The sequence below is a fragment of the Tamandua tetradactyla genome, chromosome X, assembly GCF_023851605.1.
Source record: "Tamandua tetradactyla isolate mTamTet1 chromosome X, mTamTet1.pri, whole genome shotgun sequence".
Lineage (NCBI taxonomy): Eukaryota > Metazoa > Chordata > Mammalia > Pilosa > Myrmecophagidae > Tamandua > Tamandua tetradactyla.
The window spans coordinates 152,360,489-152,382,279 of NC_135353.1; the positions used below are offsets into that span (position 1 = coordinate 152,360,489).

General features: G+C 38.7%; 1 protein-coding gene across 5 annotated transcripts in view; it reads right to left on the bottom strand.

Annotated features, from left to right (window-relative positions):
- The window catches only part of PHEX (phosphate regulating endopeptidase X-linked), a 291,954-nt gene that overhangs the window by 22,231 nt on the left and 247,932 nt on the right, over positions 1-21,791 (bottom strand). The window lies entirely within an intron of this gene.

A 21,791-nucleotide genomic window follows, 5' to 3' on the forward strand; every position in this document is an offset into this window, starting at 1 on the left:
AAATCAGCTAGGACAAAAATAACTTAAACTAATACAGCTCCTGGGGCCAAATCTGGCCTGCCACACGTTTTTGTGCAGTCTGAGGGGTAAGACTAATTGTGACATTTTCAAATGGGGGGGGGGAATCAAAAGAAAAAATGTGAAAATTAAATGAGATTCAAATTTCAGTGTTCATAAATCAAGTTTTATTGGACTGCAGCCACACACATTCATGTATGTATTATGTATGGCTGATTCCGTGCTACAACAGCAGAGTGGAATAGTTGCAAAAGAGGCCCTATAGAGGCCCTTCAAAGCCAAAACATGCCATGGCCCTTTAGAGAAAAAGCTTTCCAACCCCTATATAGTAGACAGAAGAATGGCCCCCTAAAGACGTCTACATCCTGATCTCTTGAACTCCAGAATATGTTACCTTACATGACAAAAGGACTTTCAGTGTGATTAAATTAAGGATTTTGAGATAAGGAGATTATCCTGGATTATCCAGGTGGACCAATGTTATCACAAAGGTCCTTATAAGAAGAAGAAGGAAGAAGAACGAGGCAGAAGAGTCAGAATAATGCCATGTAAGAAAGATTGGACCCATCATTGCTGGCTCTGAAGATGCACAGGGGCCATGAGCAAAGGAATTCCAATAGCCTCTAGAAGTCGGAAAAGGCAAAACGACAGATTTTCCCTAGAGCTTCCAGAAAGGAATGTGGCCCTGCCAACATCTTCCTTTTAGCCCACTGAGATCCAGGACAGACGTCTAACCTATAGAATTTCTGTAGTTCTGATCTACAGACCCGCTGACCTACAGAACCTTGAGAACAAATGTGTATTGTTTTAATTTTCTAAGTCTGTGACTGTTACTGCAGAAACAGAAAACTAATACACCCAGTTCTGAACTTTCAAGCCATGGATCCTGCCAACTCTTTGCTTTTAAGCTAGTCTGATTGTCCGAATATCAAGCACATACCAATGAATGAAAACAAAATCTTCAGAAAACATTATACACTGGAATCACCCAGGACCCTCCTAGTTTCAGTCCCAAAAAGCTACCATTCCTGCTTAACAAATAAGGACTCTAAAGCTCAGAGTGTGTACCAAGTTTGTTGGTACCCTACCCAGACCCCTTTTCTACCAGGCCTCTGCACTCATTCCTGTAACTGCTAACATCTCCATAAGTTTAACCTTATTTTATTGGAGTTACCTCACCTGGAGATTCCTGAAAGGTTGTACCCCACTTTCCAGGAACTAACTGATATACAGTTAGAATAACCCAGCCCATTACCCCAGCTGAACAATTTTTGTGGTACAATTCATGTGGTATCCTCAAACTAACATGTTTCCCCACTCTTATAGGTTATAGGTTTCTCCTGAAAGCACTTCCTCAGCAGGTGACTTGGGCTCTGCTTCCAGTGAACCTGATCTAAGACACAGTGATTAAGTAGAATACCTATATTTTACAGGGAATCAAACCCAAGCGGTCTGTCTCCAGAGCTTTTGCTACCTTCTTAACCCTCAACTCCTCTTGACTCTTGGTACTTCTGTTTACACCCCCTCATGCTTGCATTTAATCGCCTTCCTTTTGACTCTAAGCTTTATCTCAATTAGAGCCTTTTGAAGGCTTGCCACTCTGGCTCCTCCTATTCTGGACTGCCTCAGCAGACCATGTGGCCCTACATTTGGTCTCTCAGGACTGAACAGCTGCTGACAGTCTGCTTCTATGGTGCCCCATCTGGGCTCCCAATCCGGTGTAAAGAAAAATTCAGACATAGTGTACTGGCCTCCACAAATAAAGCTAGAAAAAACAAAGTACAGCCCTTTATATCTATAAAGGAAGCCACCCACTCTCCTGTGGGAGTAAGATTGAAGCTGTTTCTGATGGTTGGCTGGCTTTGTGCTGCGACAAGGCATGCCTCTCTATTGTCCTTGTGACAAAGGTACACATTTGTTAGAATTAAGTTTCAATATTTTGATGCTTTGGCCAAAATGGATGTTTCAGAACAGTCCACCCATACATCACCAAGTGTAAAACAAACTTAAGATAAGAGAACTAGAGCATGGTAATGAGGGAAAGAGTACAGATTTCAAAGTCATACAAACCTAGACTCTAATCTAGACTCTACCATGAGTTTTAACCTCTTTGATCCTCAGTCTCCTCATCTGTAAAATAGGCTAGTAATATAAACACCTCTCAAGACCAGTTTGAGGATTAAACTTGGTTCAATTAATTAACTAAAATGTCCAACTTCCATGCCTGCCATATAATAACCACCGGGAAATATGCATTTCCTTGCTCTAAGAAAACTTTTCTGTTTTTTCTTCCTCAAAGTCTCTGACTTTGTTTTCTCTTTGGATAGGGTAGCTATGACTATGTGACAAAATATTAGGAACATTAACTATCATTTATTGAGCACTTACTGTATGAGGGGCATTGGGCTGAGGCTTTACATTACTTAACTCATTTACTTCTTACAACAAACTAAAGAGTTTAGAAACATTTACTCATTTTATAGATGAAGAGTCTGAGACTCAGGAACATCAACTAATTTGTCCAAATTCATAAAACTAATAATTGTTTGAATGATGATTTGGACCCATGGCTCATGGGACCCCTCTACTATGCTTATTTTTAAGCAGTGCATACTCTAGATGACTTTTCACAAGTGATAACCCCATGAATTGAATAGACATACAGAAACAACCACTTTAGATCTTCATACACCACAGTTGTAGACACAAAGAAAATATGGGCAGAGAAATGGCTTTCCCACAACACTGGGTAACAGAGACAGAGATACCATTCAGGGACGCTAACTCTGGTTTCTCATCCCATGAATAAGGGGTGGTCTCACTTGTGCTGAAGGTGGTTTAAGAACCAGAGGAGACCATCAGTGTCCATAAATATTCCCTTTAAAAAAAGTTCATGGATTTTTCCCTCAATTCTTCTGGAATGGTGGGATAAACCCCAAATATAAAAGACTGGAGGCATATTAAAGATTTGGATGCTTCTCCAACCCTGGTAGGATATCAGGATGGGCTGATGCTTGGTTAAGGGACCAAGAAACCCTGGGAAAACCACAAGATATACTGTTCTATTCTAGTTCTGGGTGGCTACCTTGCTTCTGTTAGGTGCCATGCCCCTGACTAAATGAATTAGGAGCATATAGTATGCACATGCGTATTTTAGAGGCTGGTTAATTTACAGACCCATAACTTAACAACAATTCCTCATTACTGGTATCTTACTGTTAAATACAACTGAAGAAATATGTGTCTGATTACAAAAGTAGAGGCAGAAAACACAACAGGAAAAATACAAGAAAACATATAATAATGGAGAAAGATCATGAAAATTAACCTGACAAGCAAGCAAGATGAGAGGACAGAGAAGTCAAAAAATATGCAGTAGATGTACTAAAAGTTATCAAACTGATTTATCCCATTAAAATGCAATATCATGAAAATAAGAAATCATATTCCAGATAGTTCTTTGACAAAAAGATAAAATTCAAAGAAAACTGTAAGTTATGTATAAAATAACAAAAGGAGCTATTCATAGCAAAGCTTATTTGAATGAAGGAAAAACTATATTCAAAGAAAAATAAATAGCTTTACAAATACATAAATCTATAATGTATGTTTAGAAACCAGAAAAAAGTAAAACAAGCCCAGGAATTTTGGGCCTGAAAATAATAAAACAGAAAGCAAGCAAAAAAACTCAGAAAGTATTTAAAAATCAAAAAGTTTTAAAAATAAAAACTGAAGTAGATAACCCTCTTTTGGGTACGATTAAGAGCAAGCAAAAGTATATGAGATTAAATGCTTTATGGAGGAACCAAGATGGCAGCTTAGAGAGGTGTCGGATTTTAGTTCATCCTCCAGAGCAGCTGTATATAGCCAGGAACAGTACAGATCAACTGCTAGGGCCACATCAGTGACCAGACACACGGCGCACTCCAGTCTGGACAAGCTGTACCAGCTGCAATCCCACCTAGAACCATGAGTCCCTCATGCCATGGCAGCTGATGCCCCTCCCCAACAGGCTGCTTCCCAGAGGGGAAAGGAAAGGGACTTTACTAGCAGCAAGGGGCTGAGCACTAAAAAGCTCCAATTTTTGGAATTAATTAACAAATTCTGACTACTAAAAATAGGCCCCCACCTCAGCTGAACCTTGACTAAAAGCTGAGGTTGCTGGGTTTTGCCCTGGCGCAGAGGGAGCAGGGCTGACACAAAAAGAAAAATAGAGATTTTTTTTGGATCAGACAGCACAAAATACTTGAAAGGGTCTGGGCCCTGAAGGAAAAGAGGGGGAACATAGGACCTAGAGATACACAGAGCAACATACCAACTTAAGCTTTTGATTGGCAAACCTGAGGAATGGGGGTCCTACTCTGAAAAGGAAATTTTTCCTTCTCTTTTTTTGTGGCCGTGTTTCTATGGCTTGACTGCTCTTTGGATACAACTGCAAGGCTTCTCAGGCAGAACTAAGCTTGTCTGGAGGCCGTGCCTTCCGCAGGAGTGGGGTGAGGCCCAGCTCAGGTAGAATCCCTCCCTCAAAGAATTCAGACTATAGGGTCTGGAAAACCTATTCTCTGTCTAGACCATAACCCCAGCAGGGAGAGTCTGCAGAAGTTAAAGGTACCACATCACCTTAAACTGGTGGGACCCACAGGCAGACAAGAGCCACCTACTGCATAGGTGAAGAAAAATACAGAGTCTAGAAGTTTCATAGAAAAGTCTTTCAACCTGCAGGGTTTCACCCTCAGGGAAAACTGAGGCAGGTGACTTGTTCCTCCTGAAAGGAGGCCAGTTTGGTCTGGGAAAATCTGACTGGGGTCTATAACACCTAAGTAGACCCTCCTAAGGAGGGAAATAGGCACCATGCAGGCAGGGCAAGAAACAAGAAAACAAGAACTGAAAAATTCTGATCTGTCAAACAAAACCTAAGCTAGAGGTCTAGAATAAGTTGAACTGAATGTCAAAGAACAGATAGGCAACAAAGTCATCCAGCAAGAAAATCCTAGGTAAAAAAGGTGAAAACAGTCTCCAGAATAAGCTAATTAAGGAAATTAAATGCCTAGACTCCTGCAAAAAATAACAAATCATAGTAGGAAAATTGAAGCTATGGCCCAGTCAAAGGAGCAAATCAACAATTCAAATGAGACACAGGAGTTGAAACATTAATTCAGAATGTTCGAGCAGACCAGGAAAACTTCATCAAAAATCAAATCATAAATTAAGGGAGGATATAAAGAAGGCAAGGGACAAACAAAAGGAAGAAATCAAAAGTCTGAAAAAACAAATCACAGAACTTATGGGAATGAAAGGCACAGCAGAAGAGATGAAAAAAACAATGGAAACCTACAATGTTAGATTTCAAAAGGCAAAAGATAGGATTAGTGAACTGGAGGATGGGACATCTGAAATCCAACAAGCAAAAGAAAATATAGGGAAAAGAATGGAAAAACATGAGCATGGACTCAGGAAATTGAATGACAACATGAAGTGCATGAATATACATGTTGTGGGTGTCCCAGAAGGAGAAGAGTGGGGAAAAGGAGGACAAAAACTAATGGAGGAGTTCCGGAGAAGATGGCGGCATAGTAAGACGCACAGATCTTAGTTTCTCCTCCAGGACAGCTACTAGGGGAGTAGAAACGATACAGAACAGCTCCCAAAGCCACGACAGAGATAAAAAAGACAGCGTACCCCATCCTGGAACGGCTGGCTGGCTGAGAGAACCCACTCTGGTGAGATCGCCGAGGGGCGCGGGCTTTACCAGGCGGGGCGGCAAGCGGCCGGAGTCACTCCCTTCCCCCTCCCCTGGCCAGCTGGGAGAATTGGAGAGGCGGTCCCCTCAAACCGCGGCGGCTGGCGCCCACATCACGCGCGGCCCCCCGGACCAACTGAGAGAATTGGAGAACGGCGACGGTGGGGGGCCCCTTCCAAACCCATGACTGCCCGGGAACGTGCACTCTCCCGGGCGGGCCGCTGCGGCTGGCGCCCTCCCACCAAGCTTGGCGCCCCAGGAGGACTAGGAAATTCGGACGGGCGCTTTCCCGGGCTGCGGTGGCCAGCGACCCTCCCCGCGTTCGGACCCCGGGCCGGCTGGCACTCTTCCAAGCCGCTTTGGCTAGCGAACCTCCCGGACGGCGAGAGTTTTCCAAAGTTAAAGGACCCACAGCACCTTTTACTGGTGGGACCCACAGACAAACGTGTGCCATGAGCGCCACCTACTGGGCACGATAAGAAAAACAGAACCCAGAGATTTCACAGAAAAATCTTACAACCTTGTTGGGTCTGACACCCAGGGAAATCTGACTAAATGCCCAGACGCCAGGAGTGGAAGAAAACTGTCCACGCTCAGAAGCTTGAGAATATGGCCCAGTCAAAGGAACAAACCAATAGTTCAAATACTATACAAGAGCTGAGACAACTAATGCTGAATATACGAACAGAAATGGAAAACCTCTTCAAAAATGAAATTGATAAATTGAGGGAGGACATGAAGAGGACATGGGCTGAACATAAAGAAGAAATAGAAAAACTGAAAAAACAAATCACAGAACATATGGAAGTGAAGGATAAAGTAGAAAAGATGGAAAAAACAATGGATACCTACAATGATAGATTTAAACAGACAGAAGATAGAATTAGTGATTTGGAGGATGGAACATCTGAATTCCAAAAAGAAACAGAAAATATCGGGAAAAGAATGGAAAAATTTGAACAGGGTATCAGGGAACTCAAGGACAATATGAACCGCACAAATATACGTGTGGTGGGTGTCCCAGAAGGAGAAGAGAAGGGAAAAGGAGGAGAAAAACTAATGGAAGAAATTATCACTGAAAATTTCCCAACTTTTATGAAAGACCTAAAATTACAGATCCAAGAAGTGCAGCGCACCCGAAAGAGATTGGACCCAAATAGGCGTTCTCCAAGACACTTACTAGTTAGAATGTCAGAGGTCAAAGAGAAAGAGAGGATCTTGAAAGCAGCAAGAGAAAAACAATCCATCACATACAAGGGAAACCCAATAAGACTATGTGTAGATTTCTCAGCAGAAACCATGGAAGCTAGAAGAGAGTGGGATGATATATTTAAATTACTAAAAGAGAAAAACTGCCAACCAAGACTCCTATATCCAGCAAAATTATCCTTCAAAAATGAGGGAGAAATTAAAACATTCTCAGACAAAAAGTCACTGAGAGAATTTGTGACCAAGAGACCAGCTCTGCAAGAAATACTAAAGGGAGCACTAGAGTCAGACACAAAAAGACAGAAGAGAGAGGTACGGAGAACAGTGTAGAAAGAAGGAAAATCAGATATGATATATATAACACAAAAGGTAAAATGTTAGAGGAAAATATTATCCAAACAGTAATAACACTAAATGTCAATGGACTGAATTCCCCAATCAAAAGACATAGATTGGCAGAATGGATTAAAAAACAGGATCCTTCTATATGCTGTCTACAGGAAACACATCTTAGATCCAAAGATAAACATAGGTTGAAAGTGAAAGGTTGGGAAAAGATATTTCATGCAAATAACAACCAGAAAAGAGCAGGAGTGGCTACACTAATATCCAACAAATTAGACTTCAAATGTAAAACAGTTAAAAGAGACAAAGAAGGACACTATATACTAACAAAAGGAACAATTAAACAAGAAGACATAACAATCATAAATATTTACACACCGAACCAGAATGCCCCAAAATACGTGAGGAATACACTGCAAACACTGAAAAGGGAAATAGACACATCTACCATAATAGTTGGAGACTTCAATTCACCACTCTCATCAATGGACAGAACATCTAGACAGAGGATCAATAAAGAAATAGAGAATCTGAATATTACTATAAAGGAGCTAGACTTAACAGACATTTATAGGACATTACATCCCACAACAGCAGGATACACCTTTTCTCAAGTGCTCATGGATCATTCTCAAGGATAGACCATATGCTGGGTCACAAAGCAAGTCTTAACAAATTTAAAAAGATTGAAATCATACACAACACTTTCTCGGATCATACAGGAATGAAGTTGGAAATCAATAATAGGCGGAGTGCCAGAAAATTCACAAATACATGGAGGCTCAACATCACACTCCTAAACAACGACTGGGTCAAAGAAGAAATTGCTAGAGAAATTAGCAAATACCTCGAGGCGAATGAAAATGAAAACACAACATATCAAAACTTATGGGACGCAGCAAAGGCAGTGCTAAGAGGGAAATTTATTGCCCTAAATGCCTTTATCAGAAAAGAAGAAAAGGCAAAAATGCAGGAATTAACTATCCATTTGGAAGAACTGGAGAAAGAACAGCAAACTAATCCCAAAGCAAGCAAAAGGAAAGAAATAACAAAGATTAGAGCAGAAATAAATGAAATTGAAAACATGAAAACAATAGAGAAAATCAATAAGGCCAGAAGTTGGTTCTATGAGAAAATCAATAAGATTGATGGGCCCTTAGCAAGATTGACAAAAAGAAGAAGAGAGAGGATGCAAATAAATAAGATCAGAAATGGAAGAGGAGACATAACTACTGACCTCACAGAAATAAAGGAGGTAATAACAGGATACTATGAACAACTTTGCGCTAATAAATACAACAATGTAGATGAAATGGACGGGTTCCTGGAAAGACATGAACAACCAACTTTGACTCAAGAAGAAATAGATGACCTCAACAAACCAATCACAAGTAAAGAAATTGAATCAGTCATTCAAAAGCTTCCTAAAAAGAAAATTCCAGGACCAGACGGCTTCACATGTGAATTCTATCAAACATTCCAGAAAGAATTAGTACCAACTCTCCTCAAACTCTTCAAAAAAATCGAAGCGGAGGGAAAACTACCTAATTCATTCTATGAAGCCAACATCACCCTCATACCAAAACCAGGCAAACATATTACAAAAAAAGAAAACTACAGACCAATCTCTCTAATGAATATAGATGCAATAATCCTCAATAAAATTCTAGCAAATCGTATCCAACAACACATTAAAAGAATTATACATCATGACCAAGTAGGATTCATCCCAGGTATGCAAGGATGGTTCAACATAAGAAAATCAATTAATGTAATACACCATATCAACAAATCAAAGCAGAAAAATCACATGATCATCTCAATTGATGCAGAGAAGGCATTTGACAAGATTCAACATCCTTCCCTGTTGAAAACACTTCAAAGGATAGGAATACACGGGAACTTCCTTAAAATGATAGAGGGAATATATGAAAAACCCACAGCTAATATCATCCTCAATGGGGAAAAATTGAAAACTTTCCCCCTAAGGTCAGGAACAAGACAAGGATGTCCACTATCACCACTATTATTCAACATTGTGTTGGACGTTCTAGCCAGAGCAATTAGACAAGAAAAAGAAATACAAGGCATCAAAATAGGAAAGGAAGAAGTAAAACTATCACTGTTTGCAGACGATATGATACTATACATCGAAAACCCAGAAAAATCCACAACAAAACTACTAGAGCTAATAAATGAATACAGCAAAGTAGCAGGTTACAAGATCAACATTCAAAAATCTGCAGCATTTCTATACACTAGCAATGAACAAGCGGAGGGGGAAATCAAGAAACGAATCCCATTTACAATTGCAACTAAAAGAATAAAATACCTAGGAATAAATTTAACTAAAGAGACAAAAAACCTATATAAAGAAAACTACAAAAAACTGCTAAAAGAAATCACAGAAGACCTAAATAGATGGAAGGGCATACCATGTTCATGGATTGGAAGACTAAATATAGTTAAGATGTCAATCCTACCTAAATTGATTTACAGATTCAATGCAATACCAATCAAAATCCCAACAACTTAGTTTTCAGAAATAGAAACACCAATAAGCAAATTCATCTGGAAGGGCAGGGTGCCCCGAATTGCTAAAAACATCTTGAGGAAAAAAAATGAAGCTGGAGGTCTCGCGATGCCGGACTTTAAGGCATATTATGAAGCCACAGTGGTCAAAACAGCATGGTATTGGCATAAAGATAGATATATCGACCAATGGAATCGAATAGAGTGCTCAGATATAGACCCTCTCATCTATGGACATTTGATCTTTGATAAGGTAGTCAAGCCAACTCACCTGGGACATAACAGTCTCTTCAACAAATGGTGCCTAGAGAACTGGATATCCATATGCAAAAGAATGAAAGAAGACCCATATCTCACACCCTACACAAAAGTTAACTCAAAATGGATCAAAGATCTAAACATTAGGTCTAAGACTTTAAAACAGTTAGAGGAAAATGTAGGGAGATATCTTATGAATCTTACAACTGGAGGCAGTTTTATGGACCTTAAACCTAAAGGAAGAGCACTGAAGAAGGAAATAAGTAAATGGGAACTCCTCAAAATTAAACACTTTTGTGCATCAAAGAACTTCATCAAGAAAGTAGTAAGACAGCCTACACAATGGGAATCAATATTTGGAAACAACATATCAGATAAAGGTCTAGTATCCAGAATTTATAATGAGATTGTTCAACTCAACAACAAAAAGACAGCCAACCCAATTACAAAATGGGAAAAAGACTTGAATAGACACCTCTCAGAGGAAGAAATACAAATGGCCAAAAGGCACATGAAGAGATGCTCAATGTCCCTGGCCATTAGAGAAATGCAAATCAAAACCACAATGAGATATCATCTCACACCCACCAGAATGGCCATTATCAACAAAACAGAAAATGAGAAGTGCTGGAGAGGATGCGGAGAAAGAGGCACACTTATCCACTGTTGGTGGGAATGTCAAATGGTGCAACCACTGTGGAAGGCAGTTTGGCGGTTCCTCAAAAAGCTGAATATAGAATTGCCATACGACCCAGCAATACCATTGCTGGGAATCTACTCAAAGGAATTAAGGGCAAAAACTCAAACGGACATTTGCACACCAATGTTTATAGCAGCGTTATTTACAATTGCAAAGAGATGGAAACAGCCGAAATGTCCATCAACAGACGAGTGGCTAAACAAACTGTGGTATATACATACGATGGAACATTATGCAGCTTTAAGGCAGGATAAACTTATGAAGCATATAATAACATGGATGGACCTAGAGAACATTATGCTGAGTGAGTCTAGCCAAAAACTAAAAGACAAATACTGTATGGTCCCAATGATGTGAATCGACACTCGAGAATAAACTTGGAATATGTCACTGGTAACAGAGTTCAGCAGGAGTTAGAAACAGGGTAAGATAATGGGTAATTGGAGCTGATGGGATACAGACTGTGCAATAGGACTAGATACAAAAACTCAAAAATGGAAAGCACAATAATACCTAATTGTAAAATAATCATGTTAAAACACTGAATGAAGCTGCATCCGAGCTATAGGTTCTTGTTTTGTTTTGTTTTGTTTTGTTCTTACTATTATTACTTTTATTTTTTTTTCTCTATATTAACATTCTGTATCTTTTTTGGTTATATTGCTAGTTCTTCTAAACCGATGCAAATGTACTAAGAAACGATGATCATGCATCTATGTGATGATGTTAAGAATTACTGATTGCATATGTAGAATGGTATGATTTCTAAAAAAAAAAAAAAATGGACAGCACAATACTACCTAATTGTAATGTAATTATGTTAAAACACTGAATGAAGCTGCATCTGAGCTATAGTTTTTTTTTCTTATATATTTTTGTATTTTTTATTTTTATTTTTATTTTTTCTCTATATTATCATTTGATTTCTTTTTCTGTTGTCTTGCTATTTCTTTTTCTAAATCGATGCATATGTACTAAGAAATGATGATCATACATCTATGTGATGATATTAAGAATTACTGATTGCATATGTAGAATGGAATGATTTCTAAATGTTGTGTTAGTTAATTTTTTTTAATTAATAAAAAAAAAAACTAATGGAGGAAATTTCTGAAAATTTCCCAACTCTTATGAAACACTTAAAATTACAGATCCAAGAAGTGCAGTATACCCCAAACAGAATAGATCCTGTGCCAGTTTGAATCTGTGGTAGACCCCAGAAAAGCCATGTCCTTTAATCCTCATTCAATATTGCTGGGTGGGAGTATTTTGATTGTTCCCATGGAAATGTGAAGCACCCAACTGTGGGTGGTAATTTTTGATTGGATGATTTCCATGGAGGTGTGTCTCCACCCATTGAAGGTACAGTTGCTTACTGGAATCCTTTAAAAGAGGAAACCTTTTAGAGAGAGTCCCTTTTTGGTAGAGCCACGAGAAAGCCAGCAGACACCACCATGGTCACCATGCGCCCTTCCAGCTGACACAGAAACATTGAACGTCATCAGCTTTCTTGAACTAAGGTATCTTTTCCTGGATGTCTTAAATTGGACATTTCTATAGGCTTATCTTAATTGGGACATTTTCTCAACCTTAGAACTGTAAACTACCAACTTATTAAATTCCCCTTTTTAAAAGCCATTCAGTTTCTGGTATATTGCGTTCTGGCAGCAAGTAAACTAGAACAGATCCAAATAGACATACTTCAAGACACTTACTAAACAGAACGTCAGATGTCAAAGAGAAAGAGAGAAGTATGAAAGCAGCAAGAGAAAAGCAATTCATCACATACAAGGGAAGCCTGATAAGACCATGCATAGATTTTTAAGCAGAAATCATGGAGGTGAGAAGACAGTGGTAGGACATATTTTAGATTAAAAGAGAAAAATTGCCAACCAAAAATTCTATATCCAGCAAAACTGTCCTTCAAAAATGAGGTGGAGTCCTCCTCCAGAACAACTAACAAAGAACTAGAAACAGTACAGAACAGCTCCGAGAGCCACAACAGAGACCAGACACACAGCGTGTCCCATTCTGGACCGGCTGGACCAGCTAAGAGACTCCGCTGCAGTGAGGTCCCCGAGAGGCGTGCGCTTCCCTGGGCCGCAGCAGCTGGCAGCCAGAGCCCCTCCCTCCCTCCTTCCCGGGCCGGCTGGGAGCTTCGGATCGGCAGTACCCCAGGCCATGGCGGCTGGCACCCCTCCCCGAAACACGGCTTCCCAGACCAGCTGGGAGCCTCGGAGAAGCAGTTCCCCAAGCCGCAGTGGCCAGCGACTGGAGCCCCTTCCACACACGTGGTTTCCCGGACCGGCTGGGAGCCTCGGATCGGCGGTTCCCCAAGCCATGGAGGCTGGCGACTGCAGCCCCTCCCACACACGCGGCTTCCCGGGCCGGCTGGGAGCGTCGGAACAGCAGTTCCCCAAGCCGCGGCGGCCGGCAACCGGAGCCCCTCCCACACACGCGGCTTCCCGGGCCGGCTGGGAGCCTCGGATCAGCGGTCCCCCAAGCCGCAGCGGCTGGCACCCCTCCCCCACAGACGACTCCCCGGAGGGAAAGGAAAGAGTCTCCAACAGTAGTAGAGACTGAGCCGAACCTAACTCCAATAGTGGCATTAATGAACAACTTCTAACTACTAAAAATAGGCCCTCAGCTCAGGTGAAACTGATCAAGGCAGAAGTCGCCGATTGGGCTAACTGAAAAAGAGGAAAGGGGCGATACAGAGCATTCTGCGGCTGTTTCTACAGAGGCTTCGTTGCCTCTGGGCTCAGCGCTGGGATTACACAGGTGGCAACTGCCCCAAATGCAGAAACAGGCTGCTTTCAGGGCTCTCTACCAGCTGAACCTTCCCCGCGGGAGGGGTGAAACGCAACTCAGGTGGAATCCCTCACTTAAGGAATTCAGATCCCAGGACTTCACAATTTGAAGCCATTAAAACCAACCTACAAGCTTTCCTCTGTCTCCACCACACACCCAGCAGTGAGAGACTTCCAAAGTTAAAGGAGCCACAACATCTTTTGCTGGTGGGACCCACAGACAGACAAGCACCACATACTGCATAGGATAAGAAAAACAGAGCCCAACGACTTCACAGGAAAGTCTTTCAACCTGCTGGGTCCCACACTCAGGGAAATCTGATTAAATGCCCAGATGCCAGCAAAAAATAACAAATCACACCAGGAAAATTGAAGATATGGCCCAGTCAAAGGACAAACCAATAGCTCAAATGAGATACAGGAGCTGAGACAACTAATTCTGAATATAAGAACAGAAATGGAAAACCTCTTCAAAAACCAAATCAATAAATTGAGGGAGGACATGAAGAAGGCATGAGATCAATAAAAAGAAGAAATGGAAAGTCTGAAAAAACAAATCAAAGAACTTATGGGAATGAAAGACACAGTAGAAGAGATGAAAAAACAATGGAAACCTACAATGGTAGATTTAAAGAGACAGAGGCTAGAATTAGTGAACTGGAGGAAGGAACATCTGAAATCCAAAAAGAAACAGAAACTATAGGGAAAAGAATGGAAAAATTTGAGCAGGAGCTCAGGGAATTGAATAATAATATGAAGCACACAAATATATGTGTTGTGGGTGTCCCAGAAAGAGAAGAGAAGGGAAAAGGAGGAGAAAAACTAATGGAAGAAATTATCACTGAAAATTTCCCAACTCTTATGAAAGACCTAAAATTACAGATCCAAGAAGTGCAGCGCACCCCAAAGAGAATAGATCCAAATAGGCATTCTCCAAGACACTTACTAGTTAGAATGTCAGAGGTCAAAGAGAAAGAGAGGATCTTGAAAGCAGCAAGAGAAAAACAATCCATCACATACAAGGGAAACCCAATAAGACTATGTGTAGATTCTCAGCAGAAACCATGGAAGCTAGAAGACAGTGGGATGATATATTTAAATTACTAAAAGAGAAAAACTGCCAACCAAGACTCTTATATCCAGCAAAATTGTCCTTCAAAAATGAGGGAGAAATTAAAACATTTTCAGACAAAAAGTCACTGAGAGAATTTGAGACCAAGAGACCAGCTCTGCAAGAAATACTAAAGGGAGCACTAGAGTCAGATACAAAAAGACAGAAGAGAGAGGTATGGAGAACAGTGTAGAAAGAAGGAAAATCAGATATGATATATATAATACAAAAGGAAAAATGGTAGAGGAACGTATTACCCAAACAGTAATAACACTAAATGTTAATGGACTAAATTCTCCAATCAAAAGACATAGACTGGCAGAATGGATTAAAAAACAGGATCCTTCTATATGCTGTCTACAGGAAACACATCTTAGACCCAAAGATAAACATAGGTTCAAAGTGAAAGGTTGGGAAAAGATATTTCATGCAAATAACAACCAGAAAAGAGCAGGAGTAGCTATACTAATATCCAACAAATTAGACTTCAAATGTAAAACAGTTAAAAGAGACAAAGAAGGATACTATCTACTAATAAAAGGAACAATTAAACAAAAGACATAACAATCATAAATATTTACGCACCGAATCAGAACGCCCCAAAATACGTGAGGAATACACTGCAATCACTGATAAGGGAAATAGACACATCTACCATAATAGTTGGAGACTTCAATTCGCCATTCTCATCCATAGACAGAACATCTAGACAGAGGATCAATAAAGAAACAGACAATTTGAATATTACAGTAAATGAGCTAGACTTAACAGACATTTATAGGACATTACACCCCACAACCGCAGGATACACCTTTTTCTCAAGTGCTCATGGATCATTCTCAAAGATAGACCATATGCTGGGTCACAAAACAAGTCTCAACAAATTTAAAATGATTGAAATCATACACAAGACTTTCTCGGATCATAAAGGAATGAAGTTGGAAATCAATAATAGGCAGAGTGCCGGAAAATTCACAGATATGTGGAGGCTCAACAACACACTCTTAAACAACGAGTGGGTCAAGGAACAAATTACAAGAGAAATTAGTAAATATCTCGAGGTGAATGAAAATGAAAACACAGCATATCAAAACCTATGGGACGCAGCAAAGGCAGTGCTAAGAGGGAAATTTATTGCCCTAAATGCCTATATCAGAAAAGAAGAAAAGGCAAAAATTCAGGAATTAACTGTCTGCTTGGAAGAACTGGAGAAAGAACAGCAAACTAACCCCAAAGCAAGCAAAAGGAAAGAAATAAAAAAGATTAGAGCAGAAATAAATGAAATTGAGAACATGAAAACAACAGAGAAAATCAATAAGACCAGAAGTTGGTTCTATGAGAAAATCAATAAGATTGATGGGCCCTTAGCAAGATTGACAAAAAGAAGAAGAGAGAGGACGCAAATAAATAAGATCAGAAATGGAAGAGGAGACATAACCACTGACCTCACAGAAATAAAGGAGGTAATAACAGGATACTATGAACAACTTTAAGCTAATAAATACAACAATGTAGATGAAATGGACAAGTTCCTAGAAAGGCATGAACAACCAACTTTGACTCAAGAAGAAATAGACGACCTCAACAAACCAATCACAAGTAAAGAAATTGAATCAGTCACTCAAAAACTTCCCAAAAAGAAAAGTCCAGCACCAGACGGCTTCACATGTGAATTCTAACAAAAATTCCAGAAAGAATTAGTACCAACTCTGCTCAAACTCTTCAAAAAAATTGAAGTGGAGGGAAAGCTACCTAATTCATTCTATGAAGTCAACATCACCCTCATACCAAAACCAGGCAAAGATATTACAAAAAAAGAAAACTACAGACCAATCTCTCTAATGAATATAGATGCAAAAATCCTCAGCAAAATTCTAGCAAATCGAATCCAGCAAAACATTAAAAGAATTATACATCATGACCAAGTAGGATTCATCCCAGGTATGCAAGGATGGTTCAACATCAGAAAATCAATTAATGTAATACACCATATCAACAAATCAAAGCAGAAAAATCACATGATCATCTCAATTGATGCAGAGAAGGCATTTGACAAGATTCAACATCCTTTCCTGTTGAAAACACTTTAAAAGATAGGAATACAAGGGAACTCCCTTAAAATGATAGAGGGAATATATGAAAAACCCACAGCTAATATCATCCTCAATGGGGAAAAATTGAAAACTTTCCCCCTAAGATCAGGAACAAGACAAGGATGTCCATTATCACCACTATTATTCAACATCGTGTTGGAGGTTCTAGCCAGAGCAATTAGACAAGAGAAAGAAATACAAGGCATCGAAATTGGAAAGGAAGAAGTAAAATTATCACTGTTTGCAGACGATATGATACTATACGTTGAAAACCCGGAAAAATCCACAACAAAACTACTAGAGCTAATAAATGAGTACAGCAAAGTAGCAGCTTACAAGATCAACATTCAAAAATCTGTAGTGTTTCTGTACACTAGCAATGAACAAGCAGAGGGGGAAATCAAGAAACGAATTCCATTTACAATTGCAACTAACAGAATAAAATACTTAGGAATAAATTTAACTAAAGAGACAAAAGACCTATACAAAGAAAACTACAAAAAAACTGTTAAAAGAAATCACAGAAGACCTAAATAGATGGAAGGGCATACCATGTTCATGGATTGGAAGATTAAATATAGTTAAGATGTCAATCCTACCTAAATTGATTTACAGATTCAATGCAATACCAATCAAAATCCCAACAACTTAGTTTTCAGAAATAGAAAAACCAATAAGCAAATTTATTTGGAAGGGCAGGGTGCCCCGGAATTGCTAAAAGTATCTTGAGGAAAAAAAATGAAGCTGGAGGTCTCACACTGCTGGACTTTAAGGCATACTATGAAGCCACAGTGGTCAAAACTGCATGGTATTGGCATAAAGATAGATATATCGACCAATGGAATCAAATAGGGTGCGCAGATACAGACCCTCACATCTACGGACATTTGATCTTTGATAAGGCAGTCAAGCCAATTCACCTGGGATAGAACAGTCTCTTCAATAAATGGTGCCTAGAGAACTGGATATCCATATGCAAAACAATGAAAGAGTATCTGTACCTCACACCCTATACAAAAGTTAACTCAAACTGGATCAAAGATCTAAACATTAGGTCTAAGACTTTAAAACAGTTAGAGGAAAATGTAGGGAGATATCTTATGAATCTTACACCTAGAGGCGGTTTTATGGACCTTAAACCTAAAGCAAGAGCACTGAAGAAGGAAATAAATAAATGGGAACTCCTCAAAATTAAACACTTTTGTGCATCAAAGAACTTCATCAAGAAAGTAGAAAGACAGCCTACACAATGGGAGAGAATATTTGGAAATGACATATCAGATAAAGGTCTAGTATCCAGAATTTATAAAGAGATTGTTCAACTCAACAACAAAAAGACAGCCAACCCAATTACAAAATGGGAAAAAGACTTGAACAGACACCTCTCAGAAGAGGAAATACAAATGGCCAAAAGACACATGAAGAGATGCTCAATGTCCCTGGCCATTAGAGAAATGCAAATCAAAACCACAATGATATATCATCTCACACCCACCAGAATGGCCATTATCAACAAAACAGAAAATGAGAAGTGCTGGAGAGGATGCGGAGAAAGAGGCACACTTATCCACTGTTGGTGGGAATGTCAAATGGTGCAACCACTGTGGAAGGCAGTTTGGCGGTTCCTCAAAAAACTGAATATAGAATTGCCATACGACCCAGCAATACCATTGCTAGGTATCTACCCAAAGGACTTAAGGGCAAAGACACAAATGGACACTTGCTCACCAATGTTTATAGCAGCATTATTTACAATTGCAAAGAGATGGAAACAGCCAAAATGTCCATCAACAGAGGAGTGGCTAAACAAACTGTGGTATATACATACGATGGAATATTATGCAGCTTTAAGACAAAATAAAATTATGAAGCATGTAATAACATGGATGGATCTAGAGAACATTATGCTGAGTGAGTCTAGCCAAAAACTAAAGGATAAATACTGTATGGTCCCAGTGATGTGAATTCACATTAGAGAATAAACTTGGAATATGTCATTGGTAACAGAGACCATCAGGAGTTAGAAATAGGGTAAGATAATGGGTAATTGGAGCTGAAGGGATACAGACTGTGCAACACGACTAGATACAAAAACTCAAAAATGGACAGCACAATACTACCTAATTGCAATGTAATTATGTTAAAACACTGAATGAAGCTGCATCAGCGCTATAGTTTTTTTGTTTGTTTGTTTGTTTGTTCTGTTTTTTATATATATATTTTTTGTATTTTTATTTTTATTTTTTTCTCTATATTATCATATTATTTCATTTTCTGTTGTCTTGCTATTTCTTTTTCTAAATCGATGCAAATGTACTAAGAAATTATTATCATACATCTATGTGATGATATTAAGAATTACTGATTGCATATGTAGAATGGAATGATTTCTAAATGTTGTGTTAGTTAATTTTTTTTAATTAATAAAAAAAATGAAGCGGAAATTAAAACACTTGCAGACAAAAAAATCACTGAGGGAATTTATGACCAAGAGACGGGCTCTGCAAGAAATACTAAAGGGAACACTAGAAATAGACAGGAGAGAGAGGTATGGAGAAGAGGATAGAAATGAAGACTATCAATAAAGATAAAAAGAAGAAAAATTAAATATGACATACAAAATCTAAAAGGCAAAATGGTAGAAGAAAGTACTGCCCTTATAGTAATAACACTAAATGTTAATGGATTAAACTCCCCAATCAAAAGATATAGACTGGCAGAATGGATTAAAAAACAGGACCCACCTATATGCTGTCTACAGGAGACACATTTTAGGCCCAAGGATAAACACAGGTTGAAAGTGAAAGGTTAGGAAAAGATATTTAATGCAAATAGCAATCAGAAAAGAATAGGAGTAGCTATATTAATCTCCAACAAATTAGACTTCAAATGTAAAACAATCAAAAGAGACAAAGAAGGACACTATATATTAATAAAAGGAATAATTCAACAAGAAGACATAACAATCATAAATATTCATGCATGAGCCAAAGTGCTCCAAAATACATGAGGCAAACACTGAAAAGAGAAATAGACACATCTACCATAATAGTTGGAGACTTCAATTCCTCGCTCTCATCAATGGATACAACACCTAGCAGAGGATCAATAAAGAAACAGAGAATTTGAGTAACACAATAAACAAACTAAACTTAGCAGACATTTATAGAACATTACATCCCACAACAGCAGGATACACCTTTTTCTCAAGTATTCATGGATCATTCTCAAGGATAGACCATATGCTGGGTCACAAAGCAAGTCTAAATAAATTTAAAAGGACTGAAATCATACAAAACACTTTCTTAGATAATAAAGGAATGAAGTTGGATTTCAATAATAGGTAGAGGGCCAGAAAATTCACAACTATATGGAGCCTCAAAAACATACTCTTAAACAACCAGTGGGTCAAGGAAGAAGTTACAAGAGAAATTAGTAAATATCTGAAAGCAAATGAAACTGAAAACACAACTATATCAAAACTTATGGAATGCAGCAAAGGCAGTGCTGAGAGGGAAATATATAGCCCTAAACGCCTATATCAGAAAAGAAGAAAGAGCAAAAAACGAGGAATTAACTGTTCACTTGAAAGAACTAGAGAAAGAACAGCAAACTAATCCCAAAATAAGCAAAAGGAAAGAAATAATGAAGATTAGAGCAGAAGTAAATGAAATTGAGAACATGAAAACAATCAAGAAAATCAACAAAATGAGAAGTTGGTTCTATCAGAAAATCAATAAGATTGATGGACCGTTAGTGAGGTTGACAAAAAGAAGAAGAGAGGGGCATAAATAAATAAAATCAGAAATGGAAGAGGAGAGATAACCACTGACCCCACAGAAATAAAGAAGGTAATGAGAGGATACTATGAACAACTTTATGCTTATAAACTAGACAATGTAGATGAAATGGACAACTTCCTAGAAAGGCATGAACAACCAACTTTGACTCAAGAAGAAATAGATGACCTCAACAAACCAATCACAGATAATGAAACTGAATTAGTCATTAAGAAGTTCCAAAAAAAAAAAAAGTCCAGGACCAGATGGCTTTACAGGTGAATTCTACCAAACATTCAAGAAAGAATTATTACCAATCCTGCTCAAACTCTTCAAAAAAACTGAAGAGGACAGAAAGCTGCCTAACTCATTCTATGAAGGCAACATCATCCTCATACTAAAACCAGACAAAGATACTACAAGAAAAGAAAATTACATACCAATCTGTCTAATGAATATAGATGCAAAAATCCTCAACAAAATTCTTACAAATTGAATCCAGCAACATATTAAAAGAATTATATGCCATGACCAAGTAGGATTCATCCCAGGTATGCAAGGATGGTTCAACATAAGAAAAGCAATTAATGTAATACACCATATCAACAAATCAAAGCAGAAAAACCACATGATCATCTCGATTGATGCAGAAAAGGCATTTGACAAAATTCAACATCCTTTTCTGTAGAAAACACTTCAAAGGATAGGAATAGAAGGGAACTTCCTCAACATGATAAAGGGAATATATGAAAAACCCACAGCTAACATCAACCTCAATGGGGAAAAATTGAAAACTTTCCCCCTAAGATCAGGAAAAAGACAAGGATGTTCACTATCACCATTGTTATTCAACATTGTGCTAGAAGTTCTAGCCAGAGCAATCAGACAAGAAAAAGAAATACAAGGCATCAAAATTGGAAAGGAAGAAGTAAAACTCTCAGTGTTTGCAGATGATATGATACTATATGTCGAAAACCCTGAAAAATCCACAGCAAAACTACTAGAGCTAATAAATGAGTACAGCAAGGTGACGGGTTACAAGATCAACACTCAAAAATCTGTAGTGTTTCTACACACTAGTAATGAACAATCTGAGAGGGAATCAAGAAAAAAAATCCATTTACAAATGCAACCAAAAGAATAAAATATTTAGGAATAAATTTAACTAATGATACAAAAGACCTATATAAAGAAAA